This window comes from Rattus norvegicus, chromosome 15 (genome assembly GCF_021556685.1).
Source record: "Rattus norvegicus strain SHRSP/BbbUtx chromosome 15, alternate assembly SHRSP_T2T, whole genome shotgun sequence".
NCBI lineage: Eukaryota > Metazoa > Chordata > Mammalia > Rodentia > Muridae > Rattus > Rattus norvegicus.
Genome location: NC_141548.1, coordinates 24,733,707 through 24,748,584, shown reverse-complemented (window position 1 = coordinate 24,748,584; position 14,878 = coordinate 24,733,707). Strand labels below are relative to the sequence as shown.

The following is a 14,878-nucleotide window of genomic DNA, read 5'->3' as shown; positions in this document are numbered from 1 at the left end:
TGGTTCGACCAACTCACTCTGGCTTTGTATCAGACCCAAAGCATTAGACTAGCACAATGAAGCACAGAACTAAAAAGGACCACTCCACATGTACGCACACATGCGTGCACATGTACACACACATGCGTGCACACACTAATATTCAGGGCTGGAGAGAGAGAGAGCCCGATGTTTAAGAACACTGGCTGCTGTTCCAGAAGACCCAGGTTAGAATCCTAGACTCCATATGGTGGCTCACAAACATCTTGTAGCTCCAGGTCCAGAGGCTCCCATGCCACCTGTGGTGCACAAACAGGCAGGTAAAATACACACACACACCACACACACACACACACACACATCACACATACCACACACACACACACACACCACACACACCACACCCACACCACACACACCACATACCACACACACACACACACCACATACCACACACACACACAACACACACACAACACACACACCACACCCACACCACACACCACACACACCACACCCACACCACACACACCACATACCACATACCACATACCACACACACACACACACACACACACACCACATACCACACACACACCACACACACACACACCACTCTTAAGAATGTTTAAAAAAAAACACCGTAGGTTTTGTCTCAGCTTAATGTCCGCTGTGTCCTCACCAACAGCCTCATCATGTAGGCCTCAGGTGGCTCTGAGGCTAAACGAGCTCCAAAGAAGAGCATCGAGAACCGGAGGGGCGATGTGTCAGACAGCTGGCTGCTTTTACACCTCCTCAGGAAAACCTCCCCTCCGTCTCATTACACATTCTCACTGAGCTGGACAACCTCTACTTCCCCAGCTATCTGCTTGGAATAAAACCTTTAAGAGGTGAGCAGGATTCAGGACTATTCTTTCAAACACTAGAAAGGTATCATCATGGTATAAACATTAACAGGACTGTGGCAAGACCCTAGAAGTTACCAAAGGAGCCCTAGAGGCTTTAGGAAATCCAAATGGAAAATGGGCAGTTTGTTTTTTTTTTTTTTTTTTCTTCTTTTTTTCGGAGCTGGGGACCGAACCCAGGGCCTTGTGCTTGCTAGGCAAGCGCTCTACCACTGAGCTAAATCCCCAACCCCAGGAAAATGGGCAGTTATGAAGGGAAACCTTACTATAAACTAGAAAGCCTCCTTTCTCAAAGGGGGGAAGGGTGCACACACTTGTGAATCCTAGCACATGAGAGAACAAGCCGGGAAGATTGGCAGGAGTCTGAGGCCAGCCAGGGTACAACACACGGACTAAAAGCAAGTCTGCATCTTGAGAGACTAACAACAAAAACAAACAAACTCACTGTCTTCAATAAGCTGCCTATACTAACAGTCTAGACATATCTTAGACTTTACTGTTCAAACTGATTATGACAGAGCACTTGACCAGCCCCCACAGAAGAAGAACCCCAACACCATAGAAAAAGAAAACAAGAAAAAGCAAGAAGGTAAGGCCTTAAAGCAGCTAAATGTAGTATCCAGGTAAAGAAATACATGTTAATCTGAACACAACTAAACCCTATCAAGCTGAGAGGTGACTATGTAGTCCAAGACAGCGCCCTAACTGGATGAACTACAGGGACTTTGCAGTTTAACTGTTAACAACCACTCAGTATATATTATACTGAAAATCTCAACATCAAATCCTGTCACTGCTAACCAGTGTCATAAAGGATATTAACTCCAACGAGAATACAGTTGAAGACAGCAGATTCTTTAGATGAAAACGTCTTTCCTCATAGGCCGTGGTTCAGTCAGCTGGAATGACAGACTCAGTTATCTCTGTTTTGCAGCTTTTACTAAGTTAAGGACTCTAGTACAGATAAGTCACTACTAGTATTACAAACAGAAACACAATCAGACCCTAGAGGGACTCCTGATGAGAAAGAAAAGAACGCTTTCAAAAATAAAACCTACCAGTTCTAATCTGGTCAGTCCTGGAGAACCAGCCACTAATTTACAGAAACTATGGCAGAATGGGAATTAAATCTTGATTTTTTTTCATCTTCCAACTTCAAACAGAAAAGGTTGGGAGGGATCTATGCCATAAGAGACGCAGTGAACATGCAATCCTGGGGGTTGGAAGGTACAAACAGGGGATCAGGAGACTGAGCCAACCCTGAGCCATGTGGGTAATAAATGGCTGACACTCCAGTACTATTCTGTGTCTGTGCAAACAAACAGGCAGAAGCATCTGGAAAACACGAACAGACAAGCGCTGAAGTACCCGTCATGTACACAGTCCGCAGCTACAGTATGACTGACTGGGAGAGAGGGAGGTTTGGGGTGAGTCCACTCTCGGCCGCCTCACTCCTTCCCGGTTCAGACAAGGGGCAAACGTTCTTACTCCACTCCACACCCATTACTGAAAACTGAACAGGAAACAAATCAGGAAGCAATTTAAAAAGAAAGAGAAGGAGGCACACTAAGAAATCAAGTAATAAAAAGAACTGGACTGAAGGTTACAATGGCAAATGGCAACCAATTTCTGTCTGTCTGTCTGTCTTTCTCTCTCTCTCTCTCTTTCTTTCTTTCTTCCCTTCTTTCTTTCTTTCTTTCCTTCTTTCTTTCTTTCAAAGAAAGCTCAAGATGTGCTGTTTGGAGAAGAGGTCTCCCCGCTGTAGTCTAGGCTGTCCTTGAACTTGAGTCTCTCAAGTGCTTTAATTACAAGCATGAACCAACAAAGCTGGTTCAATCAACCACTTCTTAAATATGTATGGTTTTCCTTTTTTTTAAAGTAAGTGTATGTATGCATGGGGGAGGGGCATGCATGCCGCAGCACATGTGGGGGTGGGGGGTCAGAGGACAACTTGCAGGAGTCCATTCTCCCCCGCTACAATGTGGGATCTGTGCAGTCATTAAGCTTGGGAGCAAGCACTCTGTGAGCCCTCTTGCTGGCCCTACACAGGCATGACTTTCAACCCCTCGGTACACAGGCATGACTTTCAACCCCTCGGTACACAGGCATGACTTTCAACCCCTCGGCACACAGGCATGACTTCCAACCCCTCGGCACACAGGCATGACTTCCAACCCCTCGGCACACAGGCATGACTTCCAACCCCTCGGCACACAGGCATGACTTTCAACCCCTCGGCACACAGGCATGACTTCCAACCCCTCGGCACACAGGCATGACTTTCAACCCCTCGGCACACAGGCATGACTTCCAACCCCTCGGCACACAGGCATGACTTCCAACCCCTCGGCACACAGGCATGACTTTCAACCCCTCGGCACACAGGCATGACTTCCAACCCCTCGGCACACAGGCATGACTTCCAACCCCTCGGCACACAGGCATGACTTCCAACCCCTCGGCACACAGGCATGACTTCCAACCCCTCGGCACACAGGCATGACTTCCAACCCCTCGGCACACAGGCATGACTTCCAACCCCTCGGCACACAGGCATGACTTTCAACCCCTCGGCACACAGGCATGACTTCCAACCCCTCGGCACACAGGCATGACTTCCAACCCCTCGGTACACAGGCATGACTTCCAACCCCTCGGCACACAGGCATGACTTCCAACCCCTTGGCACACAGGCATGACTTTCGACCCCTCGGCACACAGGCATGACTTTCAACCCCTCGGTACACAGGCATGACTTCCAACCCCTCGGCACACAGGCATGACTTTCGACCCCTCGGCACACAGGCATGACTTTCGACCCCTCGGCACACAGGCATGACTTCCAACCTCTCGGCACACAGGCATGACTTCCAACCCCTCGGCACACAGGCATGACTTTCAACCCCTCGGTACACAGGCATGACTTCCAACCCCTCGGCACACAGGCATGACTTCCAACCCCTCGGCACACAGGCATGACTTTCGACCCCTCGGCACACAGGCATGACTTTCGACCCCTCGGCACACAGGCATGACTTCCAACCCCTCGGCACACAGGCATGACTTCCAACCCCTCGGCACACAGGCATGACTTCCAACCCCTCGGCACACAGGCATGACTTCCGACCCCTCGGCACACAGGCATGACTTCCAACCCCTCGGCACACAGGCATGACTTCCAACCCCTCGGCACACAGGCATGACTTCCAACCCCTCGGCACACAGGCATGACTTCCAACCCCTCGGCACACAGGCATGACTTCCGACCCCTCGGCACACAGGCATGACTTCCAACCCCTCGGCACACAGGCATGACTTCCAACCCCTCGGCACACAGGCATGACTTCCGACCCCTCGGCGTGTAGCATAAGCAAACAGCCTGTGGAAGTACCTAGCCTAGTTTCACCAACTTTAATGAAAGGTATATGTAAGGATTTGAATAACCCCAAAATCCACTATTTTAAACAAGAATCAAAACTGCCTGCATTTACTTAAGTGGGGACAGAGAAAAGACATTTTTATGTAAATATCATAGCAATGTAGTCACTAGTATTTACTGACCACTGACTACTTGGCGAGATACAATCAATATTCTCATTTCACAAATGTGAAACTTATCAAATTAAATTTTATGGCTCTTGGGGGCTAGAAAGACGGCTTAGCATTTAAGAGCACTGGCTGTTCTTTCAAAGGACCCAGGTTTGAGTCCCAGCATCATATGATGGCTTGCTACTGTCCGTAACTGATGGAATCTGACTCCTCCAGCAGGTGTGATTGGGGTGCACAGACATACACACACATGCAAATAAATTTTAAATAATAAAATGAAGTCACAGTCAACAAATGTCAAATGAATTATGCAATAAGGCACAGAGGCCCCTCCTGTCGTAAGCACACGCATTTGATGGATTTGATGGCTTTCCTTTAATCTACTTCTGCACTCCCTGAAAAGAGAGAGAGAAATCACAGATCAAAGTTACTGAAAGTTCATTTTAATAGAAAATAGTTCTTATCTGGATTTGGTGGTGCAGACTTGCAATTCCAGTGTGGTGGTTTGAGTGGGAATGGCCACCATAGGCTCATGTGCTTGAATGCCTGGTCCCCAGTTAGGAGAAATGTATGGGAAGGATTAGCAGGCATGGCCTTGCTGGGGGAGGTGTGTCACTGGGGGTGAGCTTTGAGATTTCAAGAGCCCATGCTAGGCCCAGTCTTGTCTGCCTTCTACTTGTGGATCAGATGGGAGCTCTTGGCTACTTCTCCAGTTCTACACTATGACTGCCTGTCTGCCTGCCACCATCCCCCCAACATGACGATCATGGACTAACCCTCTGAAACAACAAGTATTTAACCCCACTTAAATTTCCTTTTCTAAGCAGCCTTGATTACAGTGTCTCCTTACAGCAAGTGAACGAGTAACTAAGACCCCAGCTAGTGGGAAGACAGAATGATGCAGTTAGCACAGAAGTGTTCAAGTTCAATGCCTAGCCAGGCAATTTAGTAAGCCAAACATGGTGGCTTATCTCTTGTAATCACAGCACTTGGGAGACTAAAGCAAAAAGATTTGTGTCTTCTAGGCCATTGGATAAGTGCTTTTAGTTTGAGTGATAAAGATATTACAGAAAACCCAAAGGGTCAGGAACAGACCATCACTAATGTGAACTACGGGAGGAGCTAAAGCAGGTTACCCCTAATTAGAAGCCCTAATGTTTATCCAAAGTCTTGTCAGAGCTTTTGGCCTTTTTTGTTTGTTTTAATTATTTTAAGTTAAGAGTCTTAACTCTGTAACCTAGATGGCCTGGAGCTTGTTATGTAGACCAGGCTGGCCTTGAAGTCACTTGCCTGTCCTTCCTAAGCACAGGATTAATGGCGTAGGACAGCATGCCTAGCTCCTCAGAGCCATTATGTATGTGCCTGAGTGTTCTGCAAAGGGCCTGTGACTGACAAGTGATGGCTACTGCTATTCCCACCCTTCCTTGCCCAGGTCTCATTCACTGTCCTGTCCTCAACCATCACAATTACTGACCTGCATCTGTCTCTTTTAAACTGCTAGAACTGTGCTTTTCCTGGGGGCAGTTACCCCACCTGATAGCAGGATAATCCTAATTCTTTTCTGTATTCTTCAGAGTATGCACCACAATGGCTTATACACAGGAAACATGTGAAATCAATGCCAAGTGTAAGGACTTGAGCCAATAAACAGAAATCTCTTAAATGGAGCATCATAAGGATCATATTAGTCAGTACTTGAGCAGCCTCTGAAGTTGAGAAAGTTAAGCAACTTGTGCAGTTAGTTCCCCCTCGCAGGCATGAGGTGGACAAGCAAAGAAACAGAGGATGCTGTGTGGCTGCAGTCTCCCAACCTCAGTTACATGCTTGCAGAGCAGACATGTACACTAAGTGGCAGCTTTTCCCAGCATTCTAGTTACTGCAAATATTCCTATGCAATGTCAGATTGTAAAGAAAATTCGGACACTAGCTTTATGAAAACAGTCACTTTTACAATAAAGTCATATTAGTTTTTAATATTGTCAAATTAGATAGACAAAAACCCCGTCTTTGAGGCCAGGCATGGTGACACATACCTTTAATCCCAGCACTCAGAGGCAGACAGACTCTGAGTTCGAGGCCAGCCTGGTCTACAAAGCCAGTTCAGGACAGCCAGGGCTATTACACAGAGAAACCTTGTCTCAAAAAACCAAACTAAACCAAACAAAAACCCCAACTTTCACATTGCTAATAGCTTCTGGGACAGAACACTCTAGATATGTAGGCATTCAGCAACCCCCCTCCCACTTTCAAAAGCCACAAATCCTGTTTTTTAAAGTATAAAGACACCAAATTTTAACTAGAAACATTTCTTCACTATGCCAAACAGAGGTGTCTAGAGGCGTGTCTACATAGGTTCCTTTTAAAAATAAAAAACACCAGACTATTATCAGCACTGATAAACTCTAATAAACAGACTACTAAACACCAAGACTAGAAGGAAGAAAATACCAAGAAACATAAAGGACTTTGAGGCTTACATTATAAAATATAATTATTTCTGTATAGGAATCTTATAACATATAATTAACTTCAACAGGAAACCCCAGCTTCCCTGACTCTGACCACTGGAGCGCATGCCAAGATCATGCGAGCCCTTCGGTCTCTCTCGCTAGTACAATGACCGGGAGAGAGGCTGAGACAGCACAGGCCACCTCCACTGCCCGCCTACAGCAGAGCCCACTGTCACGGCTGCTCGAGAAAAGTCCCCACAGCCTCCCCCGCTGAACACCTGGTTCCAGTCGGTGGCTGTCTTGGGATGTTATGGAACCTTTTGGTCATGGGAATTAACATCAAAATGTAGGGACATGGGGCTGGAGAGTTGGCTCAATGGTGAAGAGCACTTGTTGTTACGAAAGACCTGGGTTCAATTCCCAGCACCCACACGGAGGCTCACGACCTCTTGGGTACCAGGTTCACATGTGGTAAGTGGATGTACCTGCAGCCACAACACTCGTACGCATGAAATAATAAAAATAAATCTTTTTTTTTTTTCGGAGCTGGGGACCGAACCCAGGGCCTTGTGCTTGCTAGGCAAGTGCTCTACCACTGAGCTAAATCCCCAACCCCATAAAAGTAAATCTTAAAAAATAAATGTAGGGACATGGAGACAGGGTGCCCAGGAACAGCCCAGGGCTCTTCTGAGTCTCTTTCCAGGACCTAGGAGATGTGGGCTCGCAAGCTAAGTTGCTTCTTTCAAGGATTTTGCCATGGATAGCACAGACACAGGAAGAAAAGCCAGAGACAAAAGTAACAGAAATGCGCTGAGAGGTGACTACTGCTCCTTCCGTATTGCCAATCTTACAGAAAATAGAACCATAATCGCAGCTCACAAACTTCACAAACTGCTGGGATCTGTGATGCATGGTTCCGACCTTTCCCTTCCGCACTCAAAACAGGATGCTACTTCCTTGCACTGTTTGGTGGCCAATCACAGGCCACTGGAAAAAGTAAGGAAGCAACACAGATACAACCCCATCCACCTTCCCTAAAAGTTTTCTGGTGCTGAATCACTTCTACGTGGGCGCCACTGTTAGAGGTTCTCTGTCAGCCTCTCAACATCTGTATTCATAACCTGCAGTCATTATGCAAAAAAGGAGGTGAGCATTCAGAGAACGATGCCAGCTCAAAACCACTGTGCTGGTGCATTCTGTCACCTTGACACAAGCTGCAGACTGGAGGGTGAGAGGGAACTCGATGAGGAACTGTCCCAAACACAGTTGGCCCCCAGGGCTTATCTGTGGGACCTTTTCTTGATTAATGGGCCAGCGGGCAGCCAATCATGGGTGGTCCCACCTTTGGACTGGTGGTCCAAAGATTGTAAGCAGTATTCCTCCATGGTTTCTACTTCAGTTCTTACTCTGATGTCCCCCTTAGTGATAGGCTATGCTTTGGAAGTCAAATAACCTCTTTCCTCCCCAAGTTGCTTCTGGTCTGTGTTTTTTATCACAGCAACAGAAACCTAAGACCCTCCCAATGGACAGACATAGTCACTACATCATAAACCAACATTCCTGATACACTGAAACAAGATGCAACATGTTTTGTAAACCTTTTTAAAAAAATGTAAATAACTAAAGATATACTAAACCCCTACTGTAAAAACATTCAGCATTATGGGTTTACTTCAGGAACTAATACTCAGTCCTACCAAATACCAAACAGTACTTATCTCTCAGTTTTTGACAGCTTATTATCAGATAATCTGAAAAAAAAAAACCTTACATTGATTAACAAATAAAAATTACTGGAAAGCAAAACTGAAGCCAACCTTCACTGCCTGAGGTGCTGTGAAGAAATGAAGGGCTAGCCTAGTTTACATTCAAGCAGACCCCTAAAAAGCCAGGTCTTTCTGCCAGGCACTCCGAGTGCCATGTGCCTGTAATCTCAGCATTCAGAAAAAGGCTCGAGAGTCTAAGGTCCTCTTCAACTAATAGCAAATTCAAGCCAGCCTGGGCCACATGAGATGCTGCCAAGAGAGAGACAAAGAAAGAAAAAGGAGAGAAGAAAGGGGAGGGGAGAGAGGGAGGAGAGGGACAGAGAAGAAAAAGAGAAAGGAAGAGAAAAAAAAGAAAGAAAAAGTCAGTTCTTACAGTGAAAGCAACATCATTTTGCTTCGAACAGACTGTACAGTTAAGAAAAATACTGAACACCACTAGGAACACCACATCACTAGGAAAATATTGTAACACCTAAAGATACCTAAGTCTCGATATACTAGAAGAATCTTCATTCTTCAAGGTAAAAATGGAAGCTAACAACACCCAGTGAAGGGCTCGGCAGCAGGTCCTGCCAACCGCAGCCAGACCTGAAGGCACATGATGTGCCCTGAGCCTTCTGAGGAATGTTCATGGGTCTGAGCCTAACCTGGCCAAGAGAGAGAGAGGGAGGGAGGAAGGAGAGAAGAAGCAAGGGAGGGGGTGGGGTGCTCAAGCGTGCACCACAGCACCACCCCAAACGATAAAATCCTAAGAAGAAACTGGGACCCGCACTCAGACTGCATCTGTCAACCTCAGTTTCAAGCCAGTTTGTTATAAAATCCACACACAGGCCTCAGGGAGGCAGGGGCAGGTGGATCTCTGGGTTCGAGGCCAGCCTGGTCTACAAAGCTGGGGCTATTACACAAAGAAAGCTCATCTTGAAAACTCAAACCAAACTCCACGAAAACAAAAACAAACAAAAACAAAACAAAACAAAAACCCCAAAAGCAAACATATGATCATAAAACATAAAACTAGAAAACTGTGTATGTGGGAGGATATGGCAAAAGGCACTCTAGTTTATACCATATGACTTTAGATCAGAAGTCATCAGTGCAGAAGGTGATGAGAACAATGGAGGGAAAGCTAGGAACAGATATAAACCAGGGACTTCAGAAAAACACAAGGAAGGCAACAATTTCCAAGGCACACCTCCACATCTGTGACACTGTTGTGTTAAAGCTGAAGACATCTGGCAGAGTCTGCAGAGACTAGGCGTTAGAACGCTTAACTCTGTGGGACTTTCTCCTATTTCATAGAACAAGTATAGGACAACCACAGCCTCTGATCTGGACAGTAAGTAAACTGTTTGTCCTCTGCAAACACCACAGTTCCAGCCTCAGGTTCCTGAGACCTGCCCGGTTCTTCTCTTCTTCTTTTTTTGAAGTTTTTGTTTCTCTCTCTCTCTTTTTTTAAAAATATTTATTTATTAAATATGAGTACACTGTAACTGTCTTCAGACACACCAGAAGAGGGCATCAGATCCCATGACAGATGGTTGTGAGCCACCATGTGGTTGCTGGGATTTGAACTCAGGACCTCTGGAAGAGCAGCCAGTGCTCTTAACCCACTGAGCCATCTCTCCAGCTCCAACTTGCCTAGGTTCTAATCGTACTCAGAGGCTAGCACAGCGGTAAGCAGACTCCATCGTCTTCCATGGACATGGATTTAAAAAGTACACAGAACATAAGACTGTGGGCAGCAGGGAAGCACAGTGAGAATACACACACACACACACACACACACACACACACACACACACACACACACACACGAGAGAGAGAGAGAGAGAGAGAGAGAGAGAGAGAGAGAGAGAGAGAGAGAGAGAGACAGACATACTTAGTCCAAAGACCTCAGAAAGCTACTGCAGAGTCAACCAGATCACAAAACAAAGTGGTGCTGTTAACACAGAACTCATGAAGACAACATGGACACTCGGTTAGATGACAAACAGAAATGGGAGGATAAGAGAGAGCCTCATGCTACCAGAGAAATAAACCAACAAGAACACCTTAGGTCTTAGACTGATCCTGGCATGCAGTCCAATCGGTTCTTAAAGTCTCAGATTTGAAGCAAATTTTAGGAAAACATGTATGGAGACCTCCAAATACTATTAGGGAGGATCAAATAATAGAGAAAGAACTCCCCCAGAGCACGTTATAAATCTGAAAATTTAAAGTTACTCATAGTAATAAAGGCAGAGAGGAACTGCAGAGTTTATTACCCTGAAACTAAATTTATATAGAAAAAGTGACATCATGGCTCTATGCTACCACTCAGAGCATGGGGATTACGAACGCGAACCACCACACCCAGCTCTTCGCTATCAATGTCTGCCTCAGTTATGGGAAAGCTGAAGTCTGAGACCACGCATACTGTCCTCCACAGGCGCTCGTTTGGGGGAAGGCAGGAGGAGAAGGCAGGAATATGGGAATTAAGGAGCAAAACCCATGAAAGGCAAGCGGTACAAACAGGTACTTTTAATTTACTGTGGGAAGAAATCAATAAAGAAAACGTCTCCAAAACCAACATGTTTCTTAATACAGATCTACTGAGAAACAGAAGAAATAAGAAATAAGATATAAGAAAGCCAAGAGAAGAATCTTTTGTTTTGAGATGGGATCTCCCACAGCCTAGGTCAGCCTCCAACTGCTCTTGTGACTAGATAACCAAGGATGGCCTTGAACTCCTGACCCTCCTACCTCTGCTTCTCAGTGTTGGGATTACAACCAGGCATCACCATGCCTGACAAAAATCTTAGATATGCTAAATTTTAAGAAATATCACATAATTGTGAATTTCCCTTTTGGTGTTTATATTTACAAAAACAGTTGGTTATAAAACACTCCTCCCTCCCCCGAGAGTGGGCAATACAGCTGGACACGGTGGGGGTTTTGGAACGGGGAGGGCACCAGGGAGGAGGGTGGACCTGGGAGGAATGGGAATCCAGTGTGAAGGGGTGCACATCAAGAAGCCTAGTTAAGGGGCTGGGGATTTAGCTCAGTGGTAGAGCGCTTGCCTAGGAAGCGCAAGGCCCTGGGTTCGGTCCCCAGCTCCGAAAAAAAGAACCAAAAAAAAAAAAAAAAAGAAGCCTAGTTAAGTGGCCTTCATCGAGCTGGTTTACTGTCCTCTTTAGGAGATGCACCTGAGTAACCTTAACATGCTGGTGCCCACACTGCTGTGAAGGGGAGAGAGTTTTCTTGACTGCCCTAAAGCTTTCTAGGTGCTCATTTAGTGAGTTATGTTTCTCCCAAAGATGCCTGATTGGCTAGGGAGTTAAGATAACCCCCAGAGCTCCAAAGCTGGCCAGTCTAGTCCAATAGTGACTGGAGAAATTCTGTCCCCAAAAAATAAGCTGGGGGAGGGGTTTGTCCACGCAGCCCGTCAGCCTTTGAAATAAATGCTATCCCACTGACTTAGTTTGTAGTGCTTTTAAACCTAACAACAGGGTATGGTTGGGAGGCAGCTTTGTTGACTCAGTACTTACCATGCACAAAGCTCTGGGTTGGTCTCCAGAGCACATAACCTGGGCATGGGGTGCAGCCTACAATCCTCGCTAGCATTTGCGAGGCACAGAACCCACACAGAAATACACAAGATGCACGCAGCACACAGCCCTATTATGCGTGTGGGCCAAGCAGACACCCTGCCACAGTGTTTTCAAGAACACTCTGCGTTGTCAGGAGGGCAGCTAAGCAGGCGGGGCCTACTCTCCTTCAGTCCACTGACGTTCTCAATGGCACCCTATGCCTCACCAAGTCACCAACCCAAACCTCGCTCCCGTTACTACACTAGCCGTCTTAATTCTCCATGTGCATGTCTGTAAAACCAGCATCTCGAACTCGGCAGTCCCCAGTGAAAAGCCTCGTCCCTTCGCACGTTCCACTCACGCGCTGAAATCTTCCCCATTTTAGCAAACAGAAACATTAGTTTTCCAGCTGTTATCGCCCAAGCCCTGCCTTGTTCTTGACTCCCCTCCCCCTCACACATCCCCCTAGGTCTGCCCTCAAACTTTAACAAGAGTCAGCCACTGTTCGCCACTGTCCACTGCTGCCACCCTGCTCTATAAGCCACGGTTACTTCATTTTGTTCCTTTATCTACTCTTGTACTGGAACGAAACAGTGCTAAGCTCTAAGAAACACACTTCAAAATCTCAACCACCATGTTTAGATGAAAGACTGTGGTGCCCACCAACATGGGCAATGCGGCCCAAGTAAAATTATTTTTTACGTTTGTCTGATGTGATTCTCTATTCTCCTAAACCGCGGCCAGTTACAGGGAGGGTAATGATACTGAACAGGAGGTTGTCAGGTGATCCTCAGGTACCTGTAAGAAGCCCACCACAGTCTGTTTTGAAGTCCTCACAAGGTGACAGAATCTCAATTCAAGGGACTGTCCCTCTCTTCTAATATACCTTAGCTGGGCTGCCATATTTGTAAGCTAAGGCTATTTAGATATATCCTGAACAGGCCACACTGTCAAGTATACAAGAAGGTATTTGGATCGGTTTTTTAAATATTCTCCCAAAAGCAAGAGAACAGAGAACCCTGACTCAGAATAAGCAGATTCCTTGTCACCATGGTAACAAGCCACTTTGCTGAAAGTGTGGAACATTCTGGGGCTTTGTTCTTATTAGGAATAAGATAGGACCAAGAGAGCCAATTTTAGAGTATATCTATAAACATAAAATGGTATTTTTGACTCTTACATAACAACATTTTAATATTTTTCATTAATTTTTATTTATATGAGTACACTGTAGCTGTCTATAAACATACCAGAAGAGGGCATCAGATCCCATTACAGATGGTCGTGAGCCACCATGTGGTTGCTGGGATTTGAACTCAGGACCTCTGGAAGGGCAGTCAGTGCCCTTAACCACTGAGCCATCTCTCCAGCCCCCCAAATTTTTAAACTGTCTGGTCTACAGGAAACAAGAGTAAGTAAGAAGACCAAAGAAAACACAAGTACCATCATGGAACTAAGTGTCCCAGATGCTCAGACTGGGCAAAACCCAAAGCTACCAGGAAATCTAAAAGGTTCCCATGCAAACAAGGATCCACTAGGGTTAGATATGGAAGCAGGGAGAGCAAAGGGCAGTGTGCAGTGCGTTGGTGCCGAGACAGTGTTGAGAAGCTGTCCTACAACTTCTTATGCAACATTTCGCACTGGTGTACGGTCACACTGTGTGTCTTATGCTGAACCCCTAGTCTTTAGGGTCATTGTATTTAGAATGAGACCTAAGGGATCATTAGATAAAGAAAATGGAGACCTCGTGAACAGACCTGTGCCCTTGTAAAAACACTTAGGTCCCTCCCTTTTTCCTGCTGACAAAACCATCCGCTCACCAGGAAGCTGCTTCCCGCTGGGCTCAGTCAGGTCTCAGGCATGAAATGCTGGAAGCAACCTCAAGAGAACATCTGTGTGCCTACTGTGGCCATTCCTCCTGCCATGACTGGGAAGTCTGTCGTTGAGACATCTGGGGATAATCTGGGAGGACAACCAGGTATTCCCGACAAGTGCAATCCTTTCTGACCAGTCACTGAGGAGAAAGCAAAGGTTCCCATCAGCTCCTACAAGCAAATGTCTCAAGACTCTTTTACTTCCCAACGTTCATGCCCTAAAATTCACCAGTGGAGAAACGCTAAGGCCATGCCTGGTTAATTCCTTTTGTCTGCTTTATTTTATTTAGAAAATACCATATGCTATGGTGGGCGTGTGGAGGTTAGGACAGTTCTCCTTCCCAACGGGATCAAACTCAGGTCAGCAGGCCCGTAAACTACTGAGCCATCTTGCCAGGCTGCTCTGTCTACTTCGTATTTGGTTTTCCTCAAAGATGAATAAAACAAGATTACAGCATTAGCAAGCTGACCCACATGAAAACTATTTCAGTGAATCACAGAGATATTTTTAATGACTCAGCCCACGCTGGTTTCTTTTTCGTTGCTTTGTTCCCGTTTTATATGACCATCTGCCACATCAGCAGCCCTCCAGCTTTCACAGAAGTTTTCACAAAACTATGACTGTGCATTAAAGACGACAAACTCTCTCACCTGACAGCTTTCAAGACTGGAGCTTAGAGACAAGGGCTCAGTCTGCTACCTGAGCTAGACTCAAACCTCATCTTCCTGCCTTAGTTCCAGGACAGCCAGGGCTACACAGAGGAACCCTCAGGGGAAGATAAAGGA

At 46.1% G+C, this 14,878-nt stretch overlaps 1 protein-coding gene across 22 annotated transcripts in view; it reads right to left on the bottom strand.

The window, feature by feature from the left end:
• Fbxo34 (F-box protein 34) overlaps window positions 1–14,878 on the bottom strand; it is a 67,716-nt gene that overhangs the window by 12,140 nt on the left and 40,698 nt on the right. For 8 of the 22 annotated variants that reach the window (XM_087585563.1, XM_087585560.1, XM_087585572.1 and 5 more), the window contains exon 3: window positions 14,039–14,232. The exons of the other annotated variants lie outside the window; for them this stretch is intronic. The gene's annotated coding sequence lies outside the window, so the exon portion shown is untranslated. The remainder of the gene's footprint in view (window positions 1–14,038; window positions 14,233–14,878) is intronic. 22 annotated transcript variants of the gene reach the window in all.